This window comes from Lygodium microphyllum, chromosome 30 (genome assembly GCF_053477565.2).
Source record: "Lygodium microphyllum isolate KBCC chromosome 30, Lygodium_microphyllum_v1.1.10, whole genome shotgun sequence".
NCBI lineage: Eukaryota > Viridiplantae > Streptophyta > Polypodiopsida > Schizaeales > Lygodiaceae > Lygodium > Lygodium microphyllum.
The window spans coordinates 89,028,374-89,040,536 of record NC_141164.1 but is presented as its reverse complement, the minus strand read 5'-3'; the positions used below and the strand labels follow the sequence as shown (position 1 = coordinate 89,040,536).

General features: G+C 36.8%; 1 long non-coding RNA gene across 1 annotated transcript; it reads left to right on the top strand.

The window, feature by feature from the left end:
* Positions 1 to 263: 263 nt before the first annotated feature.
* Positions 264 to 1,254, top strand: LOC148010090 (uncharacterized). Its single transcript, XR_015689753.1, has 2 exons — positions 264 to 316; positions 554 to 1,254. It is a non-coding gene; the product is annotated as an uncharacterized LOC148010090 (long non-coding RNA).
* The last annotated feature ends 10,909 nt before the right edge of the window (positions 1,255 to 12,163 follow it).

Sequence of the window (12,163 nt, the reverse complement as noted above, 5' to 3'; positions counted from 1 at the left end):
TGGCCATGCTAGATCATCATCAACACTTTAAAGAAAAGTGAGTCATTAATCTATTGACATGAATTTATTAAATAGAGAATGCGTAATAAGCAATCAATTTAGTAACACAGAGAGAGAGAAAGAGAAAGAGAGAGAATGCTAAGGAAGAGAGAATATTGAGGTGTGGAGAAAAGAATTAGGTCTACAAAATGGTTGTAATGAGAAAGTGTTGCCTAAGTGATGGCACAATATATACAACACAATATTTTTCTTACCCCGTTACTATTCGAGCTGGCAAGGACGGCTTCGACGCGGCGGCGGTCTTCAACTGCCACACGTACGTACATTCGCCGTTGATTGTCGATGGGTTCTAGTCATATGCTCTTTCGTAGAAGACCATAAGGAGTCAGGACTATTGCCGTTACAATCCATGTATGTCACATGGATCATGATCGGTATCTGTCTTAGATGATCAGGATCAAGTCTTTCTTAGATATCAGGCTTTCTTCACTGCCTTTTTTCTGATATAAGACTAATACTTGTTTATAATCCATGTGCTGTCATGGGACTGCAGCCCCTTGTTCATGTATTTCGCGGGCAAGAACAGCATCTTCCGCGTCATGCCCCGCGAGGTGCGTATGGCAGCCATGCAAGTGGGCCACAAGCTCGACAAGAAGCTGCAGGAAGCGCACCATCGCCACGCGGTCCTCCTGCCACCGTCTCGGGACGACAGCCAGTATAAACACCGCCACCGTCACCATGAGCAGTTCAACGACGAGGAGGACGATAGAGCTGATGCGGACTTGTTGACCACCTCTTCTAATTGGAGGTCTTAATGGAAGGCGCCGTTTCAGATCCTCTAGAGATGCGCGTTGTGTGGGAGGAGGATATGACACGGGTTCTATACATACTATGATATTTTTCTGTGCGCGCGCCGAGAGAGAGAGAGAGAGAGAGAGAGAGAGCGGTAGGTAGGTTATGAAAGAAGGCTCTTCTGCAACGAGAACGTGTTGTGTAAAGGAGGGGTATAGATATCTCTGCTGCGGCGAGTGTACTTGCCTTGCCTTGTATCCATCCAAACAATCGTTTGGATACCCGGTGTAAATAAAAGGAGGTGCGGGAAAAGAACTCCCTTGAGCATCCGAGTTTTGCACCTTCATTATAGATGTTTTGCTTTGGAACTCCGATATGTTTGGTTCCCAACTATCCTACATACCCCCCCTTAGAATCTAAATAAATGAAGACCCGTTTTCACCAGTTTAACGATGTTTGGGATGTGAGCTTCTGCGTAAAATACTCGCATGTGAGCTTTTCTTAAAAGCGTAATTTGCTTGTGATTTTCTAGTTTGAAGTTTTAAATATTCTTTCGATCCATTGTTGAGTTTCAAATCATCATTTTTGAATGTCGAAATGGTGAATTTTCCAATTTTGAGCGTATTATAGCTCTGTAATTTAGATGTTCAAGAAGGTCAATTCTTTCTAAAATGGTGAAGAGTTCACTTCTCCTTTTTGAAATGGTGATTTTTATAAATTAACTTAATTTTATGTTATCGATTCTGATTCTGAAACTCTTTTTAGATTGGTTAAATCTCTCATTTGGGTGAATTTTGCAATTCTCAATTTTGAGAAAAATTGAGGTCTCACATTCTTAATGTTAAGAACGTTAGGTGGTTTTCACCATCAAAATTTGAGAGAATTTTGAGGTCTCTAACTAATGTTAGGTGGTTTTTAACATTTCCTTAAGGAATCACATTTTTCTATTTCAAAGAGTCCTATTTTGGTGATTTTACAATTTTCAGCATTTTTAGGATTTTGAGGTCTCAAAACTCTTAAATTATACTCTTTATAATTTTAAGTTTCCAATTTCTTTTCTTAACTTCTCTAATATGAAGCATACTCCTCTCTCTTTTGAAAGGGTGATTTTTCAATTCTCTCAATTTCTAAAACTTTCTTCATGTCCCAAGCTATCACTATTTATATGCTCTCTAATTAAGACTGATTATAATATATTATCATAAAATATATATTAAATATTCACTTAAATCTAAAAACTCCTTACATAGGATTTCATTCAAATCTAAGTCCATGCAAATACATTGTATTTCAATTGAAATTCCATTTTTTTTATGTTTTTTGTAGCAAAAACTTGATGTTCCTTACAAGATGGATCTTTGGAATGTGAATTTGACATCAAGATGTCAAATGAAATTCCTTCAATTTAAAGCTATAGCAAATGTCACTTATGTCGAAAGATAACAGTCTCCATTGGGGGGAGAGAATTTTACATGATGTTGAGATTTAAAGTCTATTTACTACCCATATAGAACGGATAGCAAAGTGGGTATATCTCCACTTTTATTTATATAGTGCATAAGCTAAAGTGGGCAACATTGAAGTTAAATTTGTTCAATAATATACAACCCACATATAGCAAAAGTGCCGCTTTAGTCCATGGTGCTTTGTGTACCATTTCTTTAGTTAGAATGATCAATGTATTTGGGCTCGACAAACATAGACAAACAATATTGAGTAATAGACAAAATAGATACAATATTAAAATGATATATTGAATCTAAGCACAAAATCTACAAGCTCTCTCTCAAAGAAGTCGTAGCCACCTATACTAACTATGAAAAGTGTTGTATCTTTGTCATTTTTGTGATCTGAGGCATGTCAACAACTCGGGGGGGTCACTTATGAATATATGTATGTAAGGGATTTTTAAAATAGCATATTTATACATTTTTTACATACAGAAGGGTGTCATATAATGGGGTTACTTACAGATTGAATAGAAAATATTTGTATTTTATTCAAGAAAAAATCACAAATTAGGATATTTATAAATAGGCCATGAACACATGTTATATAGAGAATATATATATTATGAACCCCCCGAGGTCAACAAGTATAACAGCAACATCAAATAAACAAATTACTATGTAGTTCTTGTGATGTTGAGGCATGTCACCAAGTATAGTAGCAACATGAAATAAACAAATTACTGCGTAGCGTTCTTTCTTTCTTCCTCTCTTCATTTCTCTCTTCCATCTCTCCCTCTTTCTCTCTCTTTCTCTCTCTTTCTCACTCTTCTATTCCGCTCTCCTCTCCATGCTTGTCCTTAAGCTTGTGTTATAGATGTTCAAGCTTACAATTAAGCTTGACTATCATTTAGCTAGAAAAACTTTATAAACTTTATATATTTGAGTATGAAGTTCCATATGCAATTCTTCCATGTTTGTTATGTAGCAATTTTAGTGATAATGTTTAGACATGTGACATGTTTTAAAGTAAAAATATGTTTATAGATAAGATTTAGCATTGTTTAAATACATGGAGAATTTAGAAAGAAGAATATGTACTTATATAGTTCGAGTCAATGATCGTGAGTTTAAACATTCTTTTTTTTGCTATGTTAAATGAGGTTTTTTCTCTTTTTAAAAAATACTTTCTACATCTTGTTGGGTATTTGTATAGGTTGTTGTACCTTGTTACAATTCCATTTTTCTTACAGAAGGTGGCTTGCTCAAAATTCCTAGCTCTGTCTATGCTATCAACTATTGCTTCTACGTTAACCTCGAAAGGGTCTCGAAGTTATCCTCGAACAGATGGAATGTTTCTATAAGGTTTCTATGTCTTTCTTCATTTTCTTGACGAGTGATGGAGCCTAAATATGCTCAAAATCTAGCACTCTATCGCATCTACACTAATAATATCACATATCAATTTAGTCTTATTACGGTTTTAAAAAATGGTGTATTCATAAAGCAAGCCTATAAGTTTTGAGATCCCCAAGGAAACAATGGCTAAGGCCAATGTAAAAGAAAATATTATTCATTAATAAATTTTATACGAAGGGGTGCATTTGGGGGATGAAGGGGTGTGCTTCTTTCCATATACACCCCTTCTCTCTGTCATGCACAGGCCCCCCCCATTGTGTGTCGAACAAGAAGTTCTCTCTCTCTCTCTCTCGTGTGTTTCTAAAAGGATGATGAAGAGGACAGTGATGTAGATATGTGTTCTTTTCTTTATATTCCATGAGCAAGAGAGATGAAATCTCGATATAGATTTTGCTTTGATCGTGTTTCTGGGAGAGTCATTCCTCCCATGGCTCCATTTATGGTGCACAGGCTAGAAAATCAATCGCTCATGGGGAAGAGATTCAAGACATCAATGGCAGGGTACTATTCGATTTGACTACAAAAAGGCGATTCAGAAAAGATTTGGGTGCATGAGTTCACCATCATCAAGTTTCCTCTAATGTGATCAAGAATCATCGCAGCAAACTAACAAGATCCATTTGCATTCATTGGCATCTTATTGTCCTGTTTGGAGGCTTGTACTACTGTCTAGCAGTGCCACTTCGATAGGCATCCCCATCGACATCCTATTCGAAGTGTTCATCTCCCTCCCTAATCATCGCAAAAAGGCCACCAATCTACGATGGATCTATTTTCTCTTTGTCGACATCTTCGATGTGCAGTTTTGCGTTCCATCAGAATTGAAGAATCCTTATGAGCATGAAGAAGATGGTCATCCCTTTGAGATTTTTGAGTGTGCAAGCTCATGACAAAGCAGGGAATAGCATCCTTGGTGTGGTGGTCCCTAGGTGGTCTCCTATGGCTCAGGTTTGTCATCAATACTAAAGACATGTTCAACAGTGTTCTGGTTCTTTTTCTTCGTGCTTGCCGAGGACGGCCTCGCAATTGTGTCCGGGGAGAATGATGAAGCCTAAATATACTCAAAATCTAGCACCCTATTGCATCTACATTAATAATATCACATATCAATGTAGTCTTATTACGATTTTAAAAATTGTGTATTCATAAAGCAAGCCTATAAGTTTTGAGATCCCCAAGGAAACAATGGCTAAGGCCAATGTAAAAGAAAATATTATTCATTAATAAATTTTATACGAAGGGGTGCATGTGGGGGATGAAGGGGTGTGCTTCTTTCCATATACACCCCTTCTCTCTCTCATGCACAGCCCCCCCATTGTATGTCGAACAAGAATTTTTTTTTTCTCTCTCTCTCTCATGTGTTTCTAAAAGGATAATTATGGAGAGCGATGAGGATGAAGAGGACGATGATGCAAATATGTGTTCTTTTCTTTATGTTCAATGAGCAAGAGAGATGAAATCTCGGCAGAGATTTTGCTTTGATCGTGTTCCTGGGAGATTCATTCCTCCTATGGCTCCATTTATAAAAGCATGGAGCCCCAAGAAGAACACCAAGGAAAAGGGAATTCTCTTTCAAGAAAATCTATCTTGTAACATCAACAAGCTTTTATTTCATTCTTCTGATCATCAAAACAAAGAAAACAACAAATCTTCATGCAACATCATAGTAGATTTCTCCCGCAGATTTGATAGAATCAACCATAATCTTCAACATCTTCATAAAATTCTTCAATAGAACAAAGAACACAAAGGAATACACCATCTTTGAATGGAAATCAATCACATAGTATTCATCTTCAATGTCTTCATAGTTCTCTCTCTCAATCTCTCATATATAGTTACACTGTTTTAATAGAATTGACTCTCTCTCTCTCTCTCTCTCTCTCTCTCTCTCTCTCTCTCTCTCTCTCTCTCTCTCTCTCTCTCAATAGTACATCATATCCTCACTACAATTCCCTCATAATAACTCTCAATAATCCTTCTTAGGTCATGGATGCACCTCCCAAGAGGTATGTCTGATATGAAGAGTCACCAGAGCCACTACAATGTCCTTTCATAGCTCATTACTGTCACTATCACTTAGTCTTATCTTCAGTCTTCAACAACTGCTTCTTCCACTTTTTTTAGCTCTTTTGAACTTAGATTCATCCTTTCCAAAGGTTAGAAAACTTTTCAAAAGTCACATATACATTCTACAGAACACTTACAGAAGGTCTACAGAACAGTTATAGTACAGCACCAGAACAGCTATAGTACAGCTACAGTACAGAGACAGAGCAGAGACAGAGGGTCTACAAAAGGTTACAGAAGGTCATCACAACCTCATAACTCATACTCAAACCATTCCAAACTATCAAAAACTATTCAATAAGCTTTCAAAAGATCTCAATCCTTATCAATCATCAATCCATGCTTCATACTACAGAAGACAATCAGAACAAAACAGAAGCTATACAGAAGATATACAGAACCAATCAGAACCTCAACAGAACATCATAGCACTTCATATCTCTACTGAGAACCATCATAAACTTCCAAAACATAACCAATATCATCCAAAACACTCTCAAATACTTTTATTAACAACCATAAATCACTCTAAATCCATAAAAAATTAATCATTCAGTCCTCAAAAATAACAAAAATCAGTCAAAAATTCAGACTTTTTCCACTCTCAACATATCCCCACACTTAGAAAGGAAGTGTCCTCGCGACCTAAGGAAAAGAAAAATATAAGTTTACTAAAGAGCTCAATTGGGATCTTTCGTAGAATCTCCAATAATCTCTCCAAAACACGACCCCAACTTATCACCTGTATCTGATAGAAAATACTACTAAAGCAAAACTTCAATTATTCATTAACTCAGTTGATTAATCATTTAAAAACCATAACAAATTTGTAAAGGATATAAGAGGTTCTCTTCAGCTTTCCACCATAGGCTTTCCATCCACCAGCACATACAATTATTACAACATACACACAAACACTAACACAACCATCTGAATGACACCTCCAAAAAGAGATATATATCATTAAGAATCATCCAAGATACATTGCAAAGGTATCAATGAAGATGATCCCTTTTGAAGGCTTGGTGGTTTCGAAAGCGATCCATGGAGAAGGATTCATCTACAAATGTCTTGGGAGGATTTTGAAAGAACTGCAAGTAGCACATCCTTTCTAGCAAGACAAAGTATCTGCTAGGGAGACAAAGGGCATGAAAATACAGGACATCCAACTAGTGGGAGTCAATGTTCACATTGACATTCATACAAAGCTTTGGATTGGCCTTTTGATGATTATGGGAATGCCTATGCATGTATGCTAGATACCAAGCAAAATGAGCTGTCAATCTCACTAAAGGATCTAGAGATTGTGAATATTGGTGAGCAAAATGAAGGTAGTTCTAGTATGCTTGACTGGCAGTTGTCCAATCTCCTGGAATTATTAGCCAGTTTATCTGAGGTCCTGTAAGAGAATCAGTCGAGCTTTATCCTCTTCTTCTTGGAATCTGCTGATCAAACCCTTCATATTCACTAACCAACTAAGGGGGTTGAGAGATAGAAGTGGCGAGAGAGGGAAGTGGAATAAGTAAAAGTGGATGAAGAGATGGGTAGGCAAAATCATAAAAGGAGGAATAGGTTAAAGAAGGAGTAGCGGAATTTTTTAGGGAATCAGTTAGGAAGGGTGTTAATTGATAAATAGGAAAGGTAGAAGGTACATGGAGGGATGGAGAAGGGCATAGTGGAGAAGGGGAATATACTCTATCTTCGATAAAAGAGCAATATGTAAATATTGGAATTTGAGGAAAAAATTGAGGTTGGAAAAGAAGGGGTAAGATTGCTGTTGAATTGGTTTGATAAAGGAAAATATAGGTATCATAACGGTGAGCCATTTGTTGATAATACAACAGGCTAGGAACAAAGGGACCTAAGATAGATCTTCTCTGATAGGCATAAAAAAAGTTTGAATCAAATAGATTATTTTTGGAAATGTGAGCTAAGAGATCCACCCTCAGTTGGTTAGTGCTCTGTACATAGGTAGAAGCTGTATTCTGTCGTTGATTCAGGACCACAGAATCAATCATTGAGTGCTAGGAATTATCATGGCAAGTAGCCACTTTTGAGGAGTAACTCTCGAATATGTCATCTATCCTCAACTCCAAATAGTTGACATACAAAACAGCTTGTAAAACTATGTCTCCCACATACCATGCCATATCTACTTCATCTAGAATCAATAGATCTCCTCGTAGATACATATATGACAGCAACATGGTATCCGTCATGACAGAATCTTCAAACACCATACGGACCACTTTTGTCAGCAACTCGGGAGACCAAGCCCCACTCCAACCATCCTCTGGAAGAGGAAGATCCATCGTTGAAAGCTTCATGTAAAAGGCCAACTTTTGAAATTGATAGTGAACAAAGAAAGAATGGTCTGGAGGAACATATTCTTGGAAATGCTCAAATGTAGACCATAACACATCCTTCCTAGACTGCAATCGTTCCACTTTATCTTGAAATAAAGGACACAAGGTAGCCTGTCTCTAGAGAACTGCCAAGTCCTGCTTTGATAGAGAAGGAATTAGGGGAACATTAGGGCTTGGAGGAACAGACCGTGACTGTGCCAGTTGGTCTTGCAAGTGTTTGATTTGGGAAGCTGGTGATGCCACTATGTCATTAGCAGTCTGTAAGGCTGAGAGTTTGACATCTAAAAGAGTCTGAAACTCTTGCGCTTCTTTGGACATCCTCTCCTTCTCCTCTGAGATTTTAGTGACCTCGGATTGAGCTTCTGTTAACTGAATTTTCAAAGAAGATATCTCTTCTCTTTGGGTCTCAATCATTTGGATTTGTTGCTCCATCTGCTTAAACAGATCTACCAGTATGTCTTTAGCAAATGCTAACTCGGATATTGCCTTATGCAACTAGGAGAATCCAGATCCTCTATATCAATTAGTTCTGACTCTTAGGAAGGTGGAGGGGGAGGTACTGGATCAGATGGAGGAGGTGAAGGTACACCCTTCTTTAAGCCTGAGTATGTCAAGAAAGCAAACAGGTAGGATCCATAGGTGACGTTGGTGACATTGCCCCTGGTTACTTTAACGAAATGTTGATCCATCTTTCTGAGTAGGTAAGTGCTCCAATCAATAGCTACTCCTTTTAACACCATCCTGGAAGCTGTAAAGAGCTCTTTGGACAAGTAATGGAATGGTGTCTTTGCAGGCATAAACCTATCTTGGAGGAACTAGCAGACTAACTTCCATACAGAATCAGTGATCATGGAAAAGGAAACTCTTGAAGTGTTGATCACTTTCTTGACATCCAGAATTTCCTTGGTCTGTTTCTATAACAACTTCAAAATCTCATCGTTGGAGAATAGTTGTCGAGCTGTAACAAAGGGCTCTCCTTTGTAGAGAAGAGACAAAGCCTTCCCTAACCCTCGGGCTATCAATGTCATGCAAGTACCATGGACCAGTCCCGACTTCTTACTGTATGAGGCAATGAACTCATCACACATGGATGGATCTTTTGGAACCAAGGGGAAGGAGAAAACCACCAAAGTCGCGAGTCCTGCCTTCACGATAGGCTCAAAAGTGAGTAGGGAAGAGTAATCCCTACTAACCAGTGGGACATACTGGATAGGGGGAGGAGCGTGAGGCACCATTCAGATGAAAAAAACACACACCACAAACACAGGCAATCACAAAGAATGCCTGCAAAACAACCAAAGGGCTATAAAAAAAGAATCAATCCAAAAGAAAGACATTCATACAGACATAGTCGTAACTAACCCAATTACTACCCCAAACAATACACAGCCTAGAAAAATTTCAGCATGACCTCTACACAGATGCGATTGAAAGCTTCATGCGATGCAACATTCAAGCACCCAAATCCCCGTATCAGGAAAGAAAGAAAGAACTACACACCGCACCCGTAATCGTAACACATAGACAAATCAGACTACCATAAGAATATACATCAAGACTCGACTATAACCTTGACCATCAGTGTCAACTAAAAGACTTGTACGCGTCCATCCCACGAAGCATATTTATTAAAAAGGAAAAAAGTGTAATGAGGGTGGATTATTTTAATGAAGGGTTCATTTTAAGAAATTATTAATAATGGGTGACATTTTATTAGGTTATAAACCTTAATAAGAAAACGGTGGTTCCTTCTTAAAAATTTAATTAAAAATCATTAAGGTGAAACAGTGCTTTATCACAACACGGACTACGATTCCCAGACTGGGTCTCTAAATACAAATTCCTTAATTAAAAATTAATAGTGATATAGAGCAATTTTTTGCCAGCACGTGCTTATTCGTGACAGCTGGTTCATTTTTATTACAAATTAAGGTGTCTCTTAATCGTATGTAGTGCGTGCAAAGTGTACGGCTAGTTGATTTTTAAATTATTAAATTGTGTGTTTAGCGCGAATGCACGTGGAAAAGGTGGGTGAATAAATAGTTCATTTTAACAATTAATTGTGATTAAGGGGGAATTTAAAAAAATAAATCTCAAAAAATAAATACCGAGTAGGAGTGTGTATGCAATGGTCGGAAAACACACGGAAGAGTCTCCCAAAAGCAATGAATCCAGTCAAAAAAAATCAAAGACCACTAACTGAACAACAAAAAAGAAAAACACATTAATGTGTTTGTCGATTTTTAATGTATTTTTAAAATTTTTATTATTTTGTATCTTGTTTGTTTTGTATTGATTATTTGGTTTGGTTTAATTGTTTTAGGTGTTTTTTTTAAAAAAAAAATTTAAATTTGTTATTATTTGTGGTTGGTGGTTGTTTTTATTTTTTATAATAATAATAATAATAATAAAATCAAGATATATAGCACATGGATATGTGAAAAAATGAAAATTCAGCCATGAAGGAAATATCCACAATTTATGTTATGAAAATAAGTTTTTTATTTTTATGTTTATTCTTTTTTAAAAAAAATTCAAAGAATATGGGTGCCTTGTATGAAAATATGTTGAAGTGAGAAATTAGTGGAAAAAAGTCAAGGGGGTGGGTGGATTTTTTTGGATTTTTTCTGTATTTTTAAAACTAATTTTGAATGAATTTTATGCATCTTTTAGGTAAGTTTGAATGAATTGTCAAATTTTTAATTTTTTGGAATTTTATTTGTTAAAATTTCCACGTGAAAAATTTCCCAAAAATGGCAAAAATATGGAGGAACTTTTAGAAAAAAATTTGAACTTTTTTTGAATTTAAATGAATTTTTTGAATTAACTAAATCAATTAGATGATGTAAATTTGGGTTAGTTGGATAAGTAAGGTCAAGTTAAGTCAACTAAGTCAAGTTAGTCTGGATAAGTCAGGTAAGTCCTGGGTAGTGTAGTCAGGTTAGTCAAGGTTGAGTAGGTTAGTCTGAGTTAGTCTAGGATTAATTAAGTCAATTAGGTTAGTCTAGGGTCAATTAGGTCAAGTTAAGTTAGTCCAGGCAAGTATTAACTAACCTAGGTGAGTGTCAGAGAGAGAACTAGGGAGAGAGAAAGAGGAGAGAGAAAGACTGCAGAGGAGAGAGAAAGACTACAAGAAGAGAGAGAATAAGAGTAACAAGGAGAGAGAAAGACTAGATTTGGAGAGAGAAAGACAGGAAAGATGAGGAAGCCATAAAAGCTGTGAACAAGAAGGGAGAGAAAGATTGTAATTGTATTGATATGTAAAAAGATGTGAAAAATTACAACTTCTCTCCTTATATACCAATGTCTGTGTGACATGGCATATTATCAACATTCTAACTATTCCTAACTTCTTACAATCCATCCCTTCCCAAAAGTTTTTGTCCTAAAAAACAAACCTAGAAATAGCTAAGAAGAGATGGATAGAACAGAGTACTACTCTGCTTTACAGCTTTACAAATGGGAAATGAATGAAGAATGATCATTACAAGGGCTGAATTTGAAGAACGGAAAGAGGACCCAACTATATACATGACTTGAAGTACATCAGAAGCAAATGGAGCCATAGAGTCTTCAACAAATAGTTCCAGAAGAAAGTAGACAGCTTGCTGAATAAACAGTCCCTGCTGGACCAAATCTGCCATAACTTTTGATAGAAGTGTCCAAATAAGATGTACCACATATCAAAACGAAGCTCTTGAAGAGTACTTTAAGCTCATGTAGATAGCTTAATTCTGAAAATGAGGTACGATAAAAACTGTTCTAAAACAGCGTGCTGTCCTTGATGCCAGGAGGCATATTCCACGGTGGATTCCATGAGGTTTTACGGTGGATTCCGTAAACTTAGATGACCGGGGCTCATACGCAAAGAGGATTCTTTGTGCGAGAAGTTGATGGGGACGCCTGTCCTTTTCAGGCGTTTCATTAATTTAGTGTGTACATGGGTGATTCCATAGCGGGTGATTCCGCAAAATGCATATTAAATTAATAAACGTTTATGAGTTTAGAGTGCGCACTCGTAATAAATTAAGGTTAGGATTTATTTCTAACCAGTTGATTTATTTATGT